Source organism: Topomyia yanbarensis, chromosome 2, assembly GCF_030247195.1.
Source record: "Topomyia yanbarensis strain Yona2022 chromosome 2, ASM3024719v1, whole genome shotgun sequence".
NCBI classification, from domain to species: Eukaryota; Metazoa; Arthropoda; class Insecta; order Diptera; family Culicidae; genus Topomyia; species Topomyia yanbarensis.
The window spans coordinates 34,519,488-34,538,370 of NC_080671.1; the positions used below are offsets into that span (position 1 = coordinate 34,519,488).

Sequence of the window (18,883 nt, forward strand, 5' to 3'; positions counted from 1 at the left end):
CCAGGCATATACTATTCTGTATTTTACCTGGACGAAAAAATGCTGCGCAGAGATCAAATGCAGATCTCAAAGTAAAATCAGCAGTGGTACTCCAATGTTGACCTTGTATTCGTTAATATTGCTCAGGTGCGCGGCGAAAATTATTTATTGCGAGAAGAGGAGGAGAATTCTGGTGTAGTATCAATAAACCTTGGCCACGGCTGGCCATATACCACTGTATCTCACCTGGAGAAACAAGCAGTGCAACCGAACATCCCAATCCAAGGTAAAAGAATCCAAATAGTTTCGTGCAAACTCAATCCAGGGCTCAACAAAGGTACAAGAACACAGTCGAAGAGGATAACAATAATCAAGATGTGTATTTTCCGAATCCAGCCTCGGCTGACATATACTCTATTCTAGACTAACCTGGAAAACCTTGATGTGGCGCTCCCTCTTCACGTCCTTGATCCCGATTTAATTGATTGTCGAGAGTTTCTGACAAAGTCTTCCTTGACACTGGTTAATGATGATGAAACGCAACCGTCGTCGATCACGTAGTAAATAATTTCGCCAAACTCCAACCGATGATCGAGTGCCGATGTTCATGGAAACGGCAACCGTAGATGAATCACAATTCCGATGATATCGATTTCATCTCCCGCAATCGAGAAACAATTTGGTATCCGAACAACAGCAAGAAAAATTGGTGTTAGCACGAGTTTGTGTGCCAGCTTCGGCTGGACATATAGTAGCGGATCAACTCACCTGAGAAAAATCCTTTGGCGCCAATGTCCAGGCGAAAAGCGATGGCGGAATTTGAGCGTCGATCCAACATGCGATGGCCGATCAGGTATTGTGATATTGTTTCCCTTGGTAGAGCAGCGATGGCGGTTTTTAATAGTGCCCGCGATGACAATGGCGCCGACCCAGCATCGACGCGTCCGCTGGTAGGTTTCTTTGACACCAGACCCGGTCCGGGATCCGGCTCGAAGGACCAAAATGTTGGCTCCTTGGTCCTAGCCAACACCGAAGACGATCGAAACCCACCTTTGGTATCTGCATGCAATCAGCCACAACGGGTCCGGTTGAAATTTGGTGATGAAACTGGCTCTGACTTAATACGGTCTAATTTTGCTCAGCCATGTATGCATGCATCTTGGGTTGTCATACGACCAATAAAATAGGCGCCCACGAATTGTTCACACATCACACAACACCTTTATTATACATATTAGATGGACTAACGACTATTTATTAAAATATTAACATCTAACATAAAATTTATACATCTGGAGTAATATCACATGGGTCCGTTGGACCGTCTTCACCGGAGATTGAAATGGCACTGTCCTGCACGTTCACCACTAGGCTAGCCCGAAGCAATGCAGTGTGATCTGCGATGTTTTCCCAGGCACTCTCTCGATCAGGCGATCTCCCGCTCTGGATTGGTGTATGACGATCGTGGACCACCACATGCTGATAACGTAGTGCAACCATCACTCTTATCACTGCTGATGGCACTACCACCGACGATGCGCTGCTGATCTCACTGGTGATCTCACTGATGGTCGTAAACGACGTGATATTGTACCGATCGGATGTGTTGGAGAGTAATGGACTGTATGGACTGTTTATTCCAGGGATGTAGTGGAGGGTGGATGGTGCGACTCCTAAACAGTACTTAATTAATAATGCATTTAATTACTATTCAGCAAATATTCCAGCTCTGTAATTGAATATTTTCGAAAATGATATGGTGGAATCAGAAACGATATAGTCTTGTTAAGATGGTCATTAGCGCTGTTAGCGGTAACAAACCTAAAACAAGCAACATTAATTCTATTCTATTCTATTCTAACCCTTACACAGCCAGTATTGAAAAGCATCCTGGAAAACACTGCAGATATCCTTTAGTGTTTTTCTTGTCAACATTAATATTTGAAGCATATTACAATATGTCGCAAATATTGAAACGGCCAGGCCTACTGTGCAGAGTTGGGTTTGAAGATGTTTCAATATTATACGGCAATTGAGTTATTCATTTAATGAACAATTCAACCAACGAATCGTTTTGCAACTTGAATGAGGAAGAAACGAGGACAACCGTACCGACCGTTTCAGTTTATAGGGGGTTAGGGTAAAACCAACGACACGACTAGACACTGGCATTCAAAAAGTGTATCGAAAATCTGACTACCCCTCAGTGACTCAGGTAACTGGTACTGTCAAATTTGATATTTCATGAGAAAATGCATGAAACTGGCAACACCTTCGTATCTGTTATTTATTTCAAATAGTTACCGTCGCAGTTCCTGGCTACGCAGGGAAAAATATAGAAACAACAAAACAAACCCAAAGTTTTACAGAAGAAAAAAATTTCCCGTTAATATTACCAAATGTTCAGCAACAACAGCAAAAAGGATATTCACGTTTTGTAAACTGCAATAGTGATAAAACGCCAATAGAAAACGAAATCAAAACAGGATATTCGTTGTTAAAATGTTAACGTAAAAAATTCTTGCTGAACCTAAACTGAAATCAGCAATATATCACTTATCTAGAAAACGTGAATTTGTTGGTCTACTTCCACTATGGAAAAATGTTGACGTCCAAGGACCACGAAACCAAACACTTGTTTGAGAAGCACAGCAAATCCGCTAGTGGGTTCCAAAAATATCTCGCTTGCTACCGCCCCCCTCACTAAACCACAAGAAGATTTGGGATATTTGAAACAAGCGAGATCCGCATTTCTGCTTTCACCTACCTTCCGCTCAAACGAATCGTCCTGGAAAATGTCAACCACCCAGTGCAGATGATCAATAACACAGTGAAGACGATTATCGGATAGTCGTGCTTCTGTATGTTCTGTTATCTGAAGAATACCTTCAACCGACGGCAATGCGACCAAAACTATGTGATTCGTCTACTGAGATGGCATCACTCGAAATTGAAACTGAAAACTACCTGAAAGACTGACCCATTTTGATGGAATTCCCGCATGTCCGAGGAGGACCACCCGATACCTCACTGTGTGCTATCGTGGCATTCAAAGGCTGTCGGTAACGTCGTCGATTCTCTACTGGCCATAAACTGTGCAAGCTAAATGTTCTTCTTTTCTCCGTCATCATTGTCCACCCTTCCTGCCCCGTATCTGATACTGCTTTCAACCCGGTGCTGAACTTAAACCCCCTAAAATTTCATTACGGTTGACATCGCTCTCTTATTTACTTAGTCGATGGATCCGCTTCAGACCAAAGGGACCCAAGAGGAGATCAGGAACAAGACAAGTAAAATCAATGCGAAGTTTTAATTGCATCACTGATGACTTAGCACGCGTTAGGTGCAGGATATCTTGGACTAGACAAAATAGAGGACTTGACGTTACACACTTTGAGACAAACAGACGCAAAATTTAGTCCTCTCGAGGACCAGTGTTTACTTGACAGACAGTTGCTAATTCGTCCGATTTTGCAAATTTTGTCTCGCGGGACGGACCGAGACCTCTTAAGCTATAAGCTTCAGTCCTATCAGCACGCCAAAAAAATAAAAAATAATAAAATTTCCTTCTAATCACTAAGTGACGTGACTGTGAGAATAGGGCCCTATATTCGCCGGAAAATGAGCTAAGTCGTTCCATAATGCGTGCAGTTCCCTGCCAAAATTGGTTGCGTAGACGGTGCGGGGTTCTTATTTTGTACCGTTTGATCACTGAGAACTGACATGCAAGTAAACTTTTCAACTTGTGTAAGTAAAATAACTGTCGCTTTGAAATGACAACAGCAAGTAGACACTTGTCACTAGTTGGCGCTTCGATCGGCCAGCAATAACTATACGGGACTTGTAAGCAAACTTGGATACAATGGTGACTCACGCATGCAAACCTGTATGCGATGGTGATTTTCAACGTATTTTCATTTAAATGTTTACACAGGTTTTTCGGGAAAATTTGTTCTAGCTTATATGTCTGTTCTCTGTGGTTTGATTATCACAAGCTGACCATATAGCAGCATACCATACGCTTCTTCTATGCAAAGACCAGTAGAATTTTATTAAGATTTGGCGAAATCAGCCGAGCCGTGCGAAGGACATCGCGGTAAAACTACATTGCCTCGCTCTGCACCGACATGTAATAGTGTTGTTCTTCCAGAAGTTGAAATTATTTGATTATCTTTGTTTCTACAGCCGATCTTCGTCCGCAGTGATTTGGTAATAGTTGTCGCGTTTATCCAAATCAGCAACATTGAAGTGAACCTGAAAATTCTGAAAAATTATACAAGAAATATAACTAGGGTGATGAGCCTATTTTCACCATACTAAGCAAGGTGCCTCACTAATTCGGCAATTTCTTGCCTTACAATCAATGGAATGCGTAAAAATTGACATCAACCGCTTTGCTTCGTAGTTAAGAACCAATATAGTAACACAAATGCGTTGAAAACAGTAAAATTCTCGAGTTTGAGCACAATGAAAACTCGAATCGAGTGCCCCTATTGTTGCGCTACCATTTGACTCAACGCGTTGAACAAAGATGGCAGACACTGCTCTAACCAACGGCTTCAAATGGGTAGGGTGATAATAGAAACATGGCGCGAATAGGCTCATCACCCTATAACTTAAAATATGCTTCATAAGCCAATCCATCATTATACTCAACTACGCACGCAAGCGAGACAGAGCGAACTCACTAATTTTTACAGCCAAGAAGCGCTATTCCGAACAACATTTCGACCATAATCTAGCCGCCAAAATAATACATACCGCCAAAATAGTACATAATAACTCAAAAAAATCTCACCAACTGACACTATTATCCCTGATGAAATCAACCAGTTTTTCGCAGAAGGTCATCGTCAACTCCTGACAGAGGTTCCTCTTATACCACCAACGAATCCAGCACCAGCGCGGCGAGAGGGTGAGTTTAATTTTCACCATACCGATGTTAATGCCGTTTGTCTGAAACTCTACGAAATCCAAACGAATGCTACCGGATCAGACGACATCCCGATATCCTTTGTTAAACTACTATGTCCGTTCATCCTTCCAGTATTATCCCACCTTTTCAACAATATCATCGACTCCAAATCCTTCCCCACAATCTGGAAAAAAGCCATTACCGCGCCGATTCCCAAGTCTTCGAATCCTTCAGAACCTAAAGACTTCCGTCCAATTAGCATTCTACCGGCCTTTTCTAAGATCCTGGAAAAAATCCGCTAGAGCAAATCAGCGAATACCTTAGGAGGGCGAACCCGCCACTTCTTGCGCACTGCCAATCCGGCTATCGGAAGGGGTACAGCACGACGACTGCCCTCACGAAAGTGGTTCACGACATCTACAGCAACTTCGACAACAACCGCTGTACAGTCATGGTACTCGTGGACTTCTCGCTAGCTTTCAACTGTGTTCAACATAAGATACTCGCGAACAAACTTAATAGCGAGTTCCTCTTTTCTCCGGATGCATGTGGTTTGATCTCTTCCTTTCTGGGTGGACGTTCACAGGCCGTTCGCCTCGGAAATACAACGACCGCCGAACGCGGGGTACCAGAGGGCACACCACAGGGCTCATGTCTTAGCGCGCTACTATTCAGCATGTACATAAATAGCCTGCCAACAACACTTACGTGCAGTTGGCATCTTTATGCCGATGATCTCCAAATCTACCTATCGGGACCGATCGCAGAGATAGACAGACTTGTGCACATCATCAACAAGATCTTGCAGCAGTAGTCGGTTGGGCCAAAGAACACTACCTGTTCCCTAACCCGAAAAAACAGGCAATAATTTTCAGCAAGACAGATGTAGTTGTACCTACCGCGGATATAGTCTTCAGCGGTTCGACGATTCCTCTTAGCAGCAATGTAACAAACCTCGGCCTACAACTTGACTGCAATCTAAGCTGGACCCACCAAGTGAATGACGTGGTGAAGAAAACATATAACACTTTTAGGACCTTCAGACGTTTTACGGAAGTACTTTCACAGAAAACAAGACATAAGTTGGTACAGGCCGTAGTAGTACCTATATTCACCTACTGCAACGTTGTATGCTATCCGGGACTATCAGCTACACTCAAACAACAGCTTCACCGCTGTTACAAGTCGGCAGTTCGTTTCGTCTACTGACTTCGCCGTCGTGACACAACGGCAGCAGTAAGAAATACAATTCTTGGGCAAGATCTACCGTCGAACTATTACCTGCGTATTTGTTGCATTATGAATCAAGCTTTCGATGAAATGCTTCCCGCATACATTCTGCAACACCTACAAAGAGGACAACAGCAGCGCACGAGAGGCTTCAACATACCTAGACACACAACCGCCAGCGGAAAAAGTCTGTTGGTATATGGAGCGTCATGCTGGAATGGATTGCCGATGGCAATCAAGCAAGAAAACCGGAAATACGCCTTCAAGAATGCACTGAGGAGAATCATATAGTTTTAGTGCAAGCTAATTTGAAAATTTTATTCGCTCCTAATGTTATTATCTCTAACCAAAACTACCTTTCGTTGACCTGATGTACAGTGTAAACTAACAGATTTTCGTATGCAATAAAACTACAAATTACTCGGTAGCAGATGTTTATGTTGAAAACATAACATGGTTGCTATATAGCAACGACAGCAACCTAAAATCAAAACAAAGAAGCGTTGCTGGAAAACTTATTTTTTCGGTGGCACCGAGGGGTGACTCAATGTACTGGTAACTGGTGGTAATTTACTCGATCATTTTTTCATCGGAAGATTTCATGAAGTTTCAGGTCGTGTCGTTGGTAAAACGTTGGGAGTGACTTTGCTAAGAAGGTTAATGTCACTCCTTTGGTCCTTCGGGATGGGACAGAGGTATTTACACCTTGCTCTGGCTCATTAAACCTAGGTTATAGCGCCTTCACTCGCTCTAAACCTAAAACAAACAACATTAAGGGACCACTTCAATAAAAAACATACACTGACAGCGAACGTATTCTAGGAACACTGTTGGAATTTGACAAGACACTTTGAGTACAAAAACAAGGGTTACTTTTGAAAATGTCTTTTGTAATAACCCATATTCAAAACATCCATGCTAAATTCAGCCGGAAGACAAGACATAATTCTGGCTGATTCCAGTTAGTATTCCGATTCCAGTGACACAACCGTTTCTAATTAGAATCAGTTGTGTCATAGGAGCTAGAGTACTAACTAGAACCAGCCAGAATTCCGGCTCATTTTCCAACTGGATGCTCAGCAAAAATGAAAATGTACACGGTAGGACACAAACTTCATAATTCACATTTTCTATTGTTGGTAGATATAGAAATCCAACATCGTGTGGAGGTGCTGTAAATGTACAGAACAATTCCAGGACAAGTTCTATGATTCTCCTCCTTCTTATAATCCTACATGTTCACGTCTCGAAGCTATGATAATTGGCTCATGGGACCAGTGCTATACCAGAATTACTCTTTCCAATTGCTTCGCAATCGATTGTTGCTTGCCATACAAACCTAAAGTCTAAAGTGCTGATGTCCTTTACTGTCTCAAGAAGTCGTCTCCAAACAACTCGGCTCATGGCCGTACGTCTTCAATCGCAAATAGCTTGAAAATTTTGCAAAACACATTCATTCTGGTCAATCTTTCTTGGAAGCTGCACCTTTTATCTGTGGAGCCCATTTCGCGAATTTTTTCTACTTGGTTCTTACTCGACAGTTCCAGCACATTGCAGCGATGGATGGGGATGTTATCCAAGCAGTTATCGTGATTCGTTGATCATATACCGTCTCCTTGTTTCGTCATCAATGAACTCCGCCATGAACGGCCTACAATATCTTCCGCTCGAAAATTTTGGTCCTTCATCAACTTAGTCTAGGTTTTGTGGCAGTAGTTGATAAGAATTTTGTTGTTGATATCTTTTGCGCACTCGAAATATTTTTCACCTATGAAGTTGCATCTACTTTTCTCAATTATCAACTGATTTTTGCCAAACAACCTGTAAGTGATTCAGCTTTTATTTCAAGGTTCATATGCATTGTTGGTTTGGCTAGAGAACTGGTTCCTGATTTATGCGAAAATTCCTTTGGGATTATTCGCGGGCCAAACACCTATAGATCTCATCTGGAATAATATTGGCCAGTTGCATCAAAAATTGTATACAGGAACTAAATTGAAATTCATTTAGAACCAGATTTGCTAATCTCTTCAGAATTCGAGGATATCTGAGCAATTCCAGGTCCCCTGTTCTATTCGATTCTCCTTCATTCATTAAGCATAAATCGCTGTACGCTTGGAATGGGTCGAAGTCTGTGAAAATAGAAGGTCTCGTACCGCATTGAATTTTAGAAACAATAAACCACATGAATCTCTAAGACAATTTCACCTGGATTTTAAAACGCATTGTACTCAGTGCACTACGCGACTTCTGGAGGGTTATCTGCAAACAACAATTATTTTCCCAGTAGATACATCATACGCTAAGCTCATCAACCCTGACGTAAAAATCCGTACACCATACCGCAACGAAGTGTGATCGTTCACTTCGCTCAGATAAGCAGTTCGCATGAAGTTTTTCGTTAGAGTTGGTCAGTCTAATCATACCTAAGCTGACCAGTTATGACGTTTCTTCTGTCAACCATACGACAGAGGAGCATAATCGTACACCATGCTCATGCACACAATCCATGAAGTATACGGACAAAATCGTCGAAGTTGCGCTGCGAGGAAGCACTGTAGTCCATATCACTTGTTACAAGTAGTTTTCCAGAAAAGATATAAAAGGTGTCTATTACTCATGCTTGCTGTTCTATATTACTGCTTTGTTGGGCTTTAGTGGAATTTGAAAAATCAACTTCAACATTTCTTCATTTTCCATCGCATCGAATCTCTAAAGTTGATATAAACCCTTTTCAATTTGCCTCCTAGACATCGAGCTTGACGCCAAGGGAAGTCATGTCATTTTTATCAACAAACAAGCGAATCTATAGCTAGCTGGCCATGGGATTTGATTTTGTGCAAAATGTTTTCACACTGTAAGAAACGATCGAAAACAAATGGTCAATTATACTAGCATGTGTACATTCTTTTATTTCATGGAAATGAGGAAAATTCTTACCTACATTGTTTTTCCGAAATAAAACTTACTCTCGATAGTTTATCTCATATGCACTCTTCACTATAATGTAATATTTGGCATTCGAAATATTGGATATTCAATTTTGACCACATTTCAACCAATTTCACACAGTGCACACAAATCTTTGCGTATGCCATAGTGTTGCCGAAGTGCATGTAAACAAACATGCATTTACGAAAAACCTCCGGACAGGAAATTCCGGTTCCTGTGGTATTTTTCACGGGACTGTGAATTTTAAAAGTTTCCCCTACTTATCACGAAGGGATCAAGGTATGTTGAGTGTTTTCTATGATGTAGTTACGTAGATAACTTGTCCAGAGAGCTGCAGTGTCAGAAAGCGCCATAATGGATTGATCTGCACCGCACTCCAAATTTTTCGGACAGGAAATTTTCGCAACCACACAATATTTAGTTTGGACAAGTATTTTTAAATGTTTGTTATGCTTTGTTTTTGGGTATTGAAGAAAATTGGACGCAATTCTGATTGCCACAACAGAGGAAAAAAATCAAATAATACAGGTGCGGTATTACCACAGTTCACATTGAAGTGGTCCGTTAACGGACCACTTCAATATGAACTGTGGTAATTGTGGTAATTGTGGTTGGTATTGTTAAACTTCTTCTGTTTGACCTACTGCAACATAGGGTCTATTCGTGCATTCCAAACGCGCATTTGATGGTGATTGGTTTTAATAATTGCTTTTTGCCTTTCTCATATAGAAAGGTTATGCAATCGGTTGAAAGTTCGACTTTCTAACTGAGACCCGCAGGGCCGAATCACTTATACCATTCGACTTAGTTCGTCGAGATCGGAAAAAGTCTGTTTGCGTGTATTTATGTATGTATCAAAAAATCTCACCGATTTTTCTCAGAGATGGCTTGCAAAAATAAGCTTGATTTTTTTTATTGATCCGACTTCCGGTTCTGGAGTTACAGGTTGAACAGTACGATCACACAGCAAATTCCCATATAAACTAGTACCACCATGATATCCAACTAATGCAATACACATTAAAATATGTGCAAGATTACTTGGATTTGCGTGTCTAGATCATTTATGACCTATCGAAGTGACTTTGACCACATGGGCCACTTAGGACAGTTCATGATGCCCCTGATGAACTTGTCGTACCTATTCCTCAACGAATTGTTTATCGCTTTTTAGAAACTTGGTCTCAAATAAAAGGTACAACGTTCCCATTAGCTGCTATTGGATTTCTTATTGATTCGACCTCCGGTTCCGTAATTCCAGGATGATGAGTACGAACATGCAGCAAATCCCGATTTCAATGTATACGGCGATGAATGTAAAAAGATGAAATTTTTTGCGAAATGTGTCCACAACTGCTTGGATTTGTAGTTCTTGGTCAATAACAGTCATTCAAAGTCTCATTTGCCACATTGGCCACCATCGGCTGTTCCGGAAGCCCCGACGGAAATTCAGAATAACATTTTCATCGCTTTCTTAGTGATGACTGGACTGATTTGACCAAACTAAGTCTCAAATGAACGGTGTTGCGAAAAAAAAACTGTTATTGAATTTTGTTTCAACCCGACATCCGGTTGCGGAGTTACGGGTTGTGGAGTGTAGACACAGAGAAAACTTGTATTCAAACCGATACTGCGATGAATGCCAAAAGGACTAGAATAGGAACTAAACATCTTGCATTTCCAGTTCTAGGTTACTGACGGCCCATCGGAATCTTGTTGGCTACATTAACAACCATAGACGGATTTGGAAGTGCCCGAAAAAATGGCCATCTTTCAAAATTAAATAATTCACATCCGTTTCTCGGAGATAGTAGGGGCGATTTTCACAAAGTTAAGATAAGATATATTATCCTTATAGACTGCTATGAAATTTCGTACAGTTCGGTTTTATGGTTCCAGAAATATAGAATGGTCCGGTCGCATAAGAAATTCCCATATGCGCCGGATCTAATTTTTTATTTCAAAGGGGAGACCCTATGAAATTTCGGAAATCGAATTCGTATTTTTGATGCCAAATGTCCTTAAAATGCATGAAACGTGAAGATTTTATATTACACCGAAAAATTTTGTTTTGATAAAAATTCACTCTTGTACCATTCGATTCAGTTAGTAGAGATCACAAAATGTCTGTGTATGCATATTAATTAATATTAATAACAATTACAATGATCTCACATTACATATTAACAAAATTACATACAAGGTATACAGCATTACATTACTGAAATATTTTAACATAATCTTATAAGCTAAGTCAATCTCCTAAGTCTATTCTTGAAAGCATCACTAGAAGCATAAAAATCGAAATGGTCATACCTGACAACTCTGCCGAAAAAATCCGTACACCATTCGCCAACGAAGCGTAATCGTTTACCATGCTCAGGCAAACGGTTCGCATAGTGTACGAATTTTTTAGTCAGAGTTGGTCAATATTGAAAACATTACACATTGCCCTTATGTGTTCGTTCTGACTATACATACTCGGTGCGCTGAAAGTCGAGTCTTAAGATGTTACGTGACCTTAGGTTTCTAGGGGGTACGTTGAATTTGATATGTGAGAGAATATTTGGGGCATCCATTTGGCCAGTCAATCTTTTCCTCACAAATACCGCTCTGAATATATTTCGCCTTTTTGCCAGAGTTTCCATATCGATCAGACAACAGCGATCGATGTATGGTGGTAGCTCTGTTGGTTTACGCCACGGTAAAGTTCTAAGAGCAAAGCGGAGGAATCTTACTTGTACTGCTTCAATTCTGTTAGTCCAAATGCACAAAATCAGCTTTTAAAAATTGTAAAAACTTTTCGATTGTGTATGGTAAAAAACCCGGACCGGCGAAGAAAAATCAAATTCTAGACAATATAATGCAGTTTAATGTATAAACCAAACTTTCAAATTATATTTTGCCATTATTGTAACTTTCCTAAAGTACGTAGCAGTGGTCTTAATAATATATCGAAACTGTACATACATAAGAATCGAAAACAATTTTATATATGGACTTAGATGCGTTTTTGCAACGGTTTTTCGAGTGGCAGTGTATTCATTCATAAATTGGCTTTGTAGTATGTACCTATTAGCAGAATCCAAATAGTATAGGCTGAGTGGAAATGAATCACGTGAAGTGGAAAGGAATCAACGAATTGATTAAACGTAAATAATAAATTTTCGGTGTGCTTCACATCGATCCGCTTAAATTTGTTGCTAAGAAAGTTTTCGCCTTTGCGCAACGAAACCACAGATTGCTGTCATGCAGGTTACGCATACAACCGCTAACAAACTAGATATACCTACCCACACATTCGCCTCAAACATTGAAACTAAGCGCACAAAGCAAAATGAGTCAACGTTGCTGATGATGGGTAGAGCGAAAGAGACAACTAATACCACGACACTATGTTAGCCTTGTTTGCAAATGAAGCTCGAATGTACAAGCGATTTTGTGTACGAATAATTGTGTACGAGTTTGTACATAATAGTGTGCTGGAAACGAGCACAACACAAAAGAAGGAATAGGGTTTGAATGGACAAGCTCAGTTGCGTGTTGGACGGACCTCCACAGCCAGTGTAACGGATTTCTAACTCAGCTATACTGGCTGTGAAAACACACAGCGCAGTGATCTACTACAATAGTCAACTGAGCTATGCTGACCAAATCCGTTCTTTAAATAGCCGATCATTCATAGAAGCGTAGCGCGCCAGGTACACAAATCTGTCGTGCCGGACTGGGGAAGCGCTATCTTCTGTGTGTAAATGCGCGATATTTTGAATAGGTTGTTCATTATTTAAATTTTTAATGCCATGATATCAAAATTCTTTGGGTTTATCTATTGGAATCTATTCTTAGAATCGGGGCGATATGCGCAAAAAAATTGAAAATTTATCGTGAGATGGCTGAATTATATGCATTTAAACTTGGACCACTTTTCGTTACATACCATTTTTATAGAATTTGCAAAGAGCACCCCCATATCGAAAACAAAGACGAAGTCCCACGTTAAAAAATTTACGCTCTTTACTTTAGTTGCAGAAAGGTATTGAAACCATTCTCATTTTTTTTTATTGAACACCCGTTACTCACGAGCTATCCGGTAGGGTGTCGAAGTCGGTCCGGCGATTCCGGTGAAGCCTAACATCCGGTTCACTGGCGCCCCGACGATCCGAATCCAGTGCTACGTCGCGTACGGAGAGTCCCCCGGCGTGGAATTTCTCCCGAAACCCGATTTGGAGTTCCACGGCTACTTTCTAGCCAATGACGCTACTTTGTTGGTCCCTTCGCCACTTCCTCTGCAGCCAGGCAGAATCAAATTCAACTTGTTGAAGAATCTGCCAAGAGACGTTTGTTGAACTTATTTAATAAGTTTCTTGAGGCTAACATTGTCCCACACGATTGGAGACAATTGAAGGTCATCGCCATTAAAAAACCAGGAAAATCAGCCTCTGACCACACTTCGTATCGACCGATCGCAATGCTGTCCTGTATCCGGAAGTTGTTCGAGAAAATGATCATATCCTGCCTCGACAATTGGGTCGAAGTAAATAGCTTACTGTCAGATACACAATTTGGCTTTCGCAAAGGCAAAAAGACGAACGATGGTCTTGCGTTGTTCTCAACCGAAATGGTCTTTCACCGAATTAACTAAACTTGCTGTTGGAAAAGCATATGCATTTTTCGCATGGTGTTTTATCGACATCACGAATCAGCTACATGGGTCTTCCCCAGGGCTCATGTCCAAGCCCCCTTCTCTATAACTTTTACGTGAATGACATTGACGAATGTCTTGTCAATTTCTGCACGCTAAGGCAGCTTGCAGATGACGGTGTGGTCTCTATTACAGGACCCAAAGCCGTCGATCTGCAAGGACCATTGCAAGATACCTTGGACAATTTGTCTGCTTTGGCCCTCCAGCTGGGTATCGAGTTCTTCACGGAGAAAACTGAGCTAGTCGTATTTTCAAGGAAGCGTGAACCAGCGAAACTACAGCTTCAAATTAATGGGTTAAACTATTGCTCAGGTTTCAACTTTCAAATTTCTGGTTCGACTCTAAAGGAACCCTTGGGATCATTGATACTTTGCCCACCGATCATTACTCTCCGTTTAATGAAATCTAGAAAGCACATTCCATATTTTCGGGGGAAAATCTGGGAGCGCCTGCGTACTTTGTCTGTAAGATCGTACAAGATTACCTTAGTTTAGGTTCCCTCGCATTGCTCCATTCCAGGTAATGAAGAAGCGGACTCTTTAGCTAAGGCGGGCGCTTTACAAGGTGACATATACGAAAGATCAATTAGCTTCAGCGAATTTTTCAGTATTACTCATCAGAGAACCCTCGAAAGTTGGCAAACTGCATGGAGCAATGGTGAACTGGGAAGGTGGCTAGATTCGATAATCCCTAAGGTATCGACGAAACTTTGGTTCAGGGGGATGGATGTGGGTCGGGATTTCATTCGCGTGATGTTTCGGCTCATGTCCAATCACTACACGCTGGACGCTCATCTCCGACGTATTGGGCTCGCGGATAGCGGTATCTGCGCTTGTGGCAACGGTTATCACGACATCGAACATATTGTCTGGGCATGCGCTGAGTACTGTTCTGCCAAATCTCAACTATTCGATTCCCTTCGGGCCCGAGCAAGATCACCCAATGTCCCGGTTCGAGATGTACTAGCAAGCCGCGATCTCCTCTACATGTCCCTCATATACACATTCCGAAAAACTATCAATATCCAAATTGAACTGCCCCTACCATTTCTCTAATCATTCCCAGAAGTGCCCTCTTCCGCCTACCGTACCCCAACGATGCACAGTGGTCCCAAAGAGCAAAAAAGGGGGTTTTTAGATAGCGTCAAAACGATTGACTTTAGCAATATTATGTCTTTGAGAATGTTTCTTGGAGTAGAACTCCCCTTCTTTCTGTTTTATCGGATTGATGATTAATCCCCCTAATAGTGAGTTACGAAATTTATTTTCTTCAATAATTCAGATAGACAAATACTTACTTCAGCAAAGTTGTAGAAAAACTCGTTACAAATATTTTACCTAAAGACTTCAACTCTCTAACTTTTGAGCTTTTTGAGATATGGGACATTATTTGTAAAAGGCCCCTTAAAAACTATTTTTTCATCATAAGTTTTCTTCTAGATTTTTTCCATTATATAAATGTTCTAGAACATTGTTTGGACTATTAAACTGCTTTACTTTGCCGAAGACGGAAACTTGCTATCGCTAGTATGTGTGGAGATATTCACATTTTTTTATTGAAAATAGCTCTTTTTCCGATGCCGATAACTTTTAAACGGGCAAACCACTTTGTAAACAAATTAAAGTGCGAGAAAAGCACACCAAATTCTGGAAAAATCAGATCTCCCCAAGGCGGCCCTCTGTGGAAATACTAGAGCTGAAGTTTGTCTCATTCCGTCATTAAATGCAATTGATTATTCGCCGTTTAGTTGCCCGGATAAACGGGTATCATAAATGTATGATACGTGTTATCTTACAAAAATGATTAAAAACTATTGCTTGTAAGATCCATGTTAACGTTTAAAAGATCATACAAGTAAGATTGCTTCAATCGTATGGATCATTACACTTATGATAATTGAAGTGTATATTATAAGTGGAATAGGTTGTTAGGTATAGTTACCATTCAATAACTGCAATTTTCTCGAACAAATTCTTAGGCATATCATACCAGAAATGGTTTATTTAAAATCCTGTTTTCCGAATGAATATGATATGACGAATCTTATATTTATGTTCTAACCATAAGTTTAGTTTTTGTCGTAGTATACTCCGAACAGTTGGTTTATAGTATATTTTTTATTCAAATATGATATGTGGAATACTACATTAATGGTCCAACGTACTTGTAGTAGTATACCCCAAATAGTTTGAATAAGGTTTTCTCATTATTATCAATAAGAGTAAACGCAGTATTGTTTTTCATAAAACTTTTTTTTATTCAATTAGTTTTGAGATACTTATGGTTGACATAAAATCAACTTCAGAAAAAAATTCCCAGCGATCCGATACTGTGCTCGACAGTAGTTTATAGTTATTAAGCGAGGCTTTCTTTACATATTTATGTGATCTCAAATTTAATTTATTCGTCACGACACAGACGAGACAACAACACACGCCACTTAGTGTGTCCTCCAATATTTTTGGAGCATTCGAGAACACACTATGAGGCGTATCTTGTTGCCTTGTATGTCCATTATTTTAAAAAGCTTTCTCTTTCGAATGTAGGTAAATATGATCAACGAGCAGGGATTATATAGCTGCGAGTGCTAGGCTGCGATTTACCTTTCGGAGGTTGGATATCTTCTGCGCTATATACCGCTTAACCAACTTTTCGTCGGCGAGTGTTCGAATCTTGGTCACATTATCCGGTCCTACACGTATTGCGACTCGTTCTGCTAGTTTATCTGTAAATAAACCAAAGGACATGTTTTCTTTTTTGTTCGACATCTACACAATTATATTTACCGCAGATGAACTGAAAAATCGTCGGCTCAATTTTTTCTGTTGCCGGATACTGCAAAGTGCCATCTGCCTTTTTATGCCCAGCAAAACGATGCGAAGCCTGTCCAGTAACGCTCATACTTTTAAGTTTCTCCGGTCCGATGAGATGCAGCGCCAGGGTTCCTACAAACATGCTGTCCGTATTAGCTCGTTGATTATACTCTTCAAGCTCTTTCACAGTAATCTTGAAATTATCAACTCTGGTAAATTTCGCCTTGAAATAAAAATTTAATTAGTCATTCAAAAATCAATTGTTCCATGAGTTTAACTACCTGTGGAACTTTCTGATAATCTTTGAGCTCAACCAACTCTTTGGACAAATGTAGAGCGTGGTTGTCAGAACAAAGTTTTTCCATTTCTAACTTTTCTACTCGTTTTCTTAGTTTCTTGGATTGCTCTTTGAGCCGACGATTTTCGTCCTCGAGTTTCTCGTACTTCGATTCCCAACTGTCCTGATCGTCACTAATCTCATCCGCGGGCTCCAGGCTATTGTTTTCGTTTGGTTCATTCGTAAGGTTTTGATCTGGGTAGCCTGTTGCTAGCTCGACCATATGCGTAGTAGAGTGTGCCTGCTCCGGAATTGGCTCGACTGCGTTTATACAAAGCTCAACTTCCTCCATGTTCAGCTGTACGACCTTTTCGCCATCAGGATATTCTGTTTCGTGTTCCGGAATATTTATCTCTTTCTGCTCTTCGAGTTGGCCCTTACCTTTCTGCCCATCAAATAACTGCGAACCATTTGGATATATCAGTTCTTGAGAATCCATCGAAAGATCTAGAGGACCAAGTGGGTCCTGTGACAAAAAAGATGTACTCTCTTCGTTAGTAGACGACACTGCCACAAAACATATGCCCTCTGCGCCTAACTTGTCACCTTGTTGGGAGAGCATGTCTTGCAACTAGATACGAAAGTAAAGAACAAAATAAGCGAAAAATGAATAACAAATTTTATAGAAAAGAGAACGATACTTCTCATTGAAACATTTAATATTATTAAGTTTCAAATAAAAATATTTATCTCCATACCAATACTTTTTTGTCTTTCTCAATAGAAAGGTATAGTAATTACTCCAAAAATAAACTTTTTAACTAAGACCCGGAGGGCCGAGTGTCAATTACATTACAGGGTGATGTAATTCCACACCAAATCCCGATTTTTACGAATTCTGCTATGAATATAAAAAGGTAAAAAAAATCCAAAATGTGACCACAACTACTTGGATACAGTACATCAGTTTCTCGGAGATGGCTTCCCTAATAAAAAATATTATACACGAACTTTAACCCATATAGTCCGACGATTCCACATATGGTTTGGATGATACCTTGAACAGGTTCTTGAATCGTAAGATGTTTATTAGGGATTGACCAATTCGACCAAAACTAGTCTCAAATGAAAGGTGTTCTATAAATTCCATAATCGGCTATTAAATTTCATCCTGATCAGACTTCCGGTTCCGGAGTTACGGGTTGAAGAGTATGGTCACACATGAAATTCACATATAAATCGGTATCAGCATGTTATCAAAATGATGCAAAACTTCATAACATGTGTTCTAAATCGCTTGGATTTAAAGTTTCAGCCTACTGATGCCCAATCAAACCCGCTTTGATCACCTTGGACTCATTCGGTGGAGCCGGAAGCTTTGGGAAAGCTTTTGAAATCACACATGCTTCTTAGAAATGTATGACTCGATTTTTTTTTTCGAATTTAGTCTCAAATGATAGCTGCAGCATCTCTATTGACTGCTATTAAATTTCCATTGAAATCTGAGCTTTGATTCCTGCGTTACTGTGGTATGCGGCCACATGCGAAAATCCCATACAAACCAGTATAATCATTACATCAAAATGATGAAACACTAATTGAAATGAGTTCTTAATAGCTTGAAATTGTTGGTACTGGCCCATAAATGCAAATCAAAATCTTTTTAACTAAAGTGAAAACCGTTTAGGAATCCGGAAGATCCGAACAAATGGCCAAATCCTGAAATTAGATTCACATTTGTTTCTCATATATTGCTGTATCTTTGTCTTATTCACATTGATTACTACCGAATTTTATTTGAACGAAGCAGGTTCCGGAGTAAAAGAATCCGATTAGACATGAATTTTCCATATAAACCTTTTTGCCTTTCTCATATAGAAAGGGTATGCAATCACTCTGAAATAGAGCTATTAACAGATGCCCGAAGGGTTGAAATTCCTAAACCATTCTTTTTCGAGTTCCGGCAAATGTGTGTGAGCGTATGTGTGTATGTATGTGACCAACAATCGCGCATC

At 40.3% G+C, this 18,883-nt stretch overlaps 1 protein-coding gene across 3 annotated transcripts in view; it reads left to right on the forward strand.

Moving 5' to 3' along the window:
* The window catches only part of LOC131682539 (transient receptor potential-gamma protein), a 526,333-nt gene that overhangs the window by 236,186 nt on the left and 271,264 nt on the right, over positions 1–18,883 (forward strand). The gene's annotated exons all lie outside the window — the stretch shown is intronic.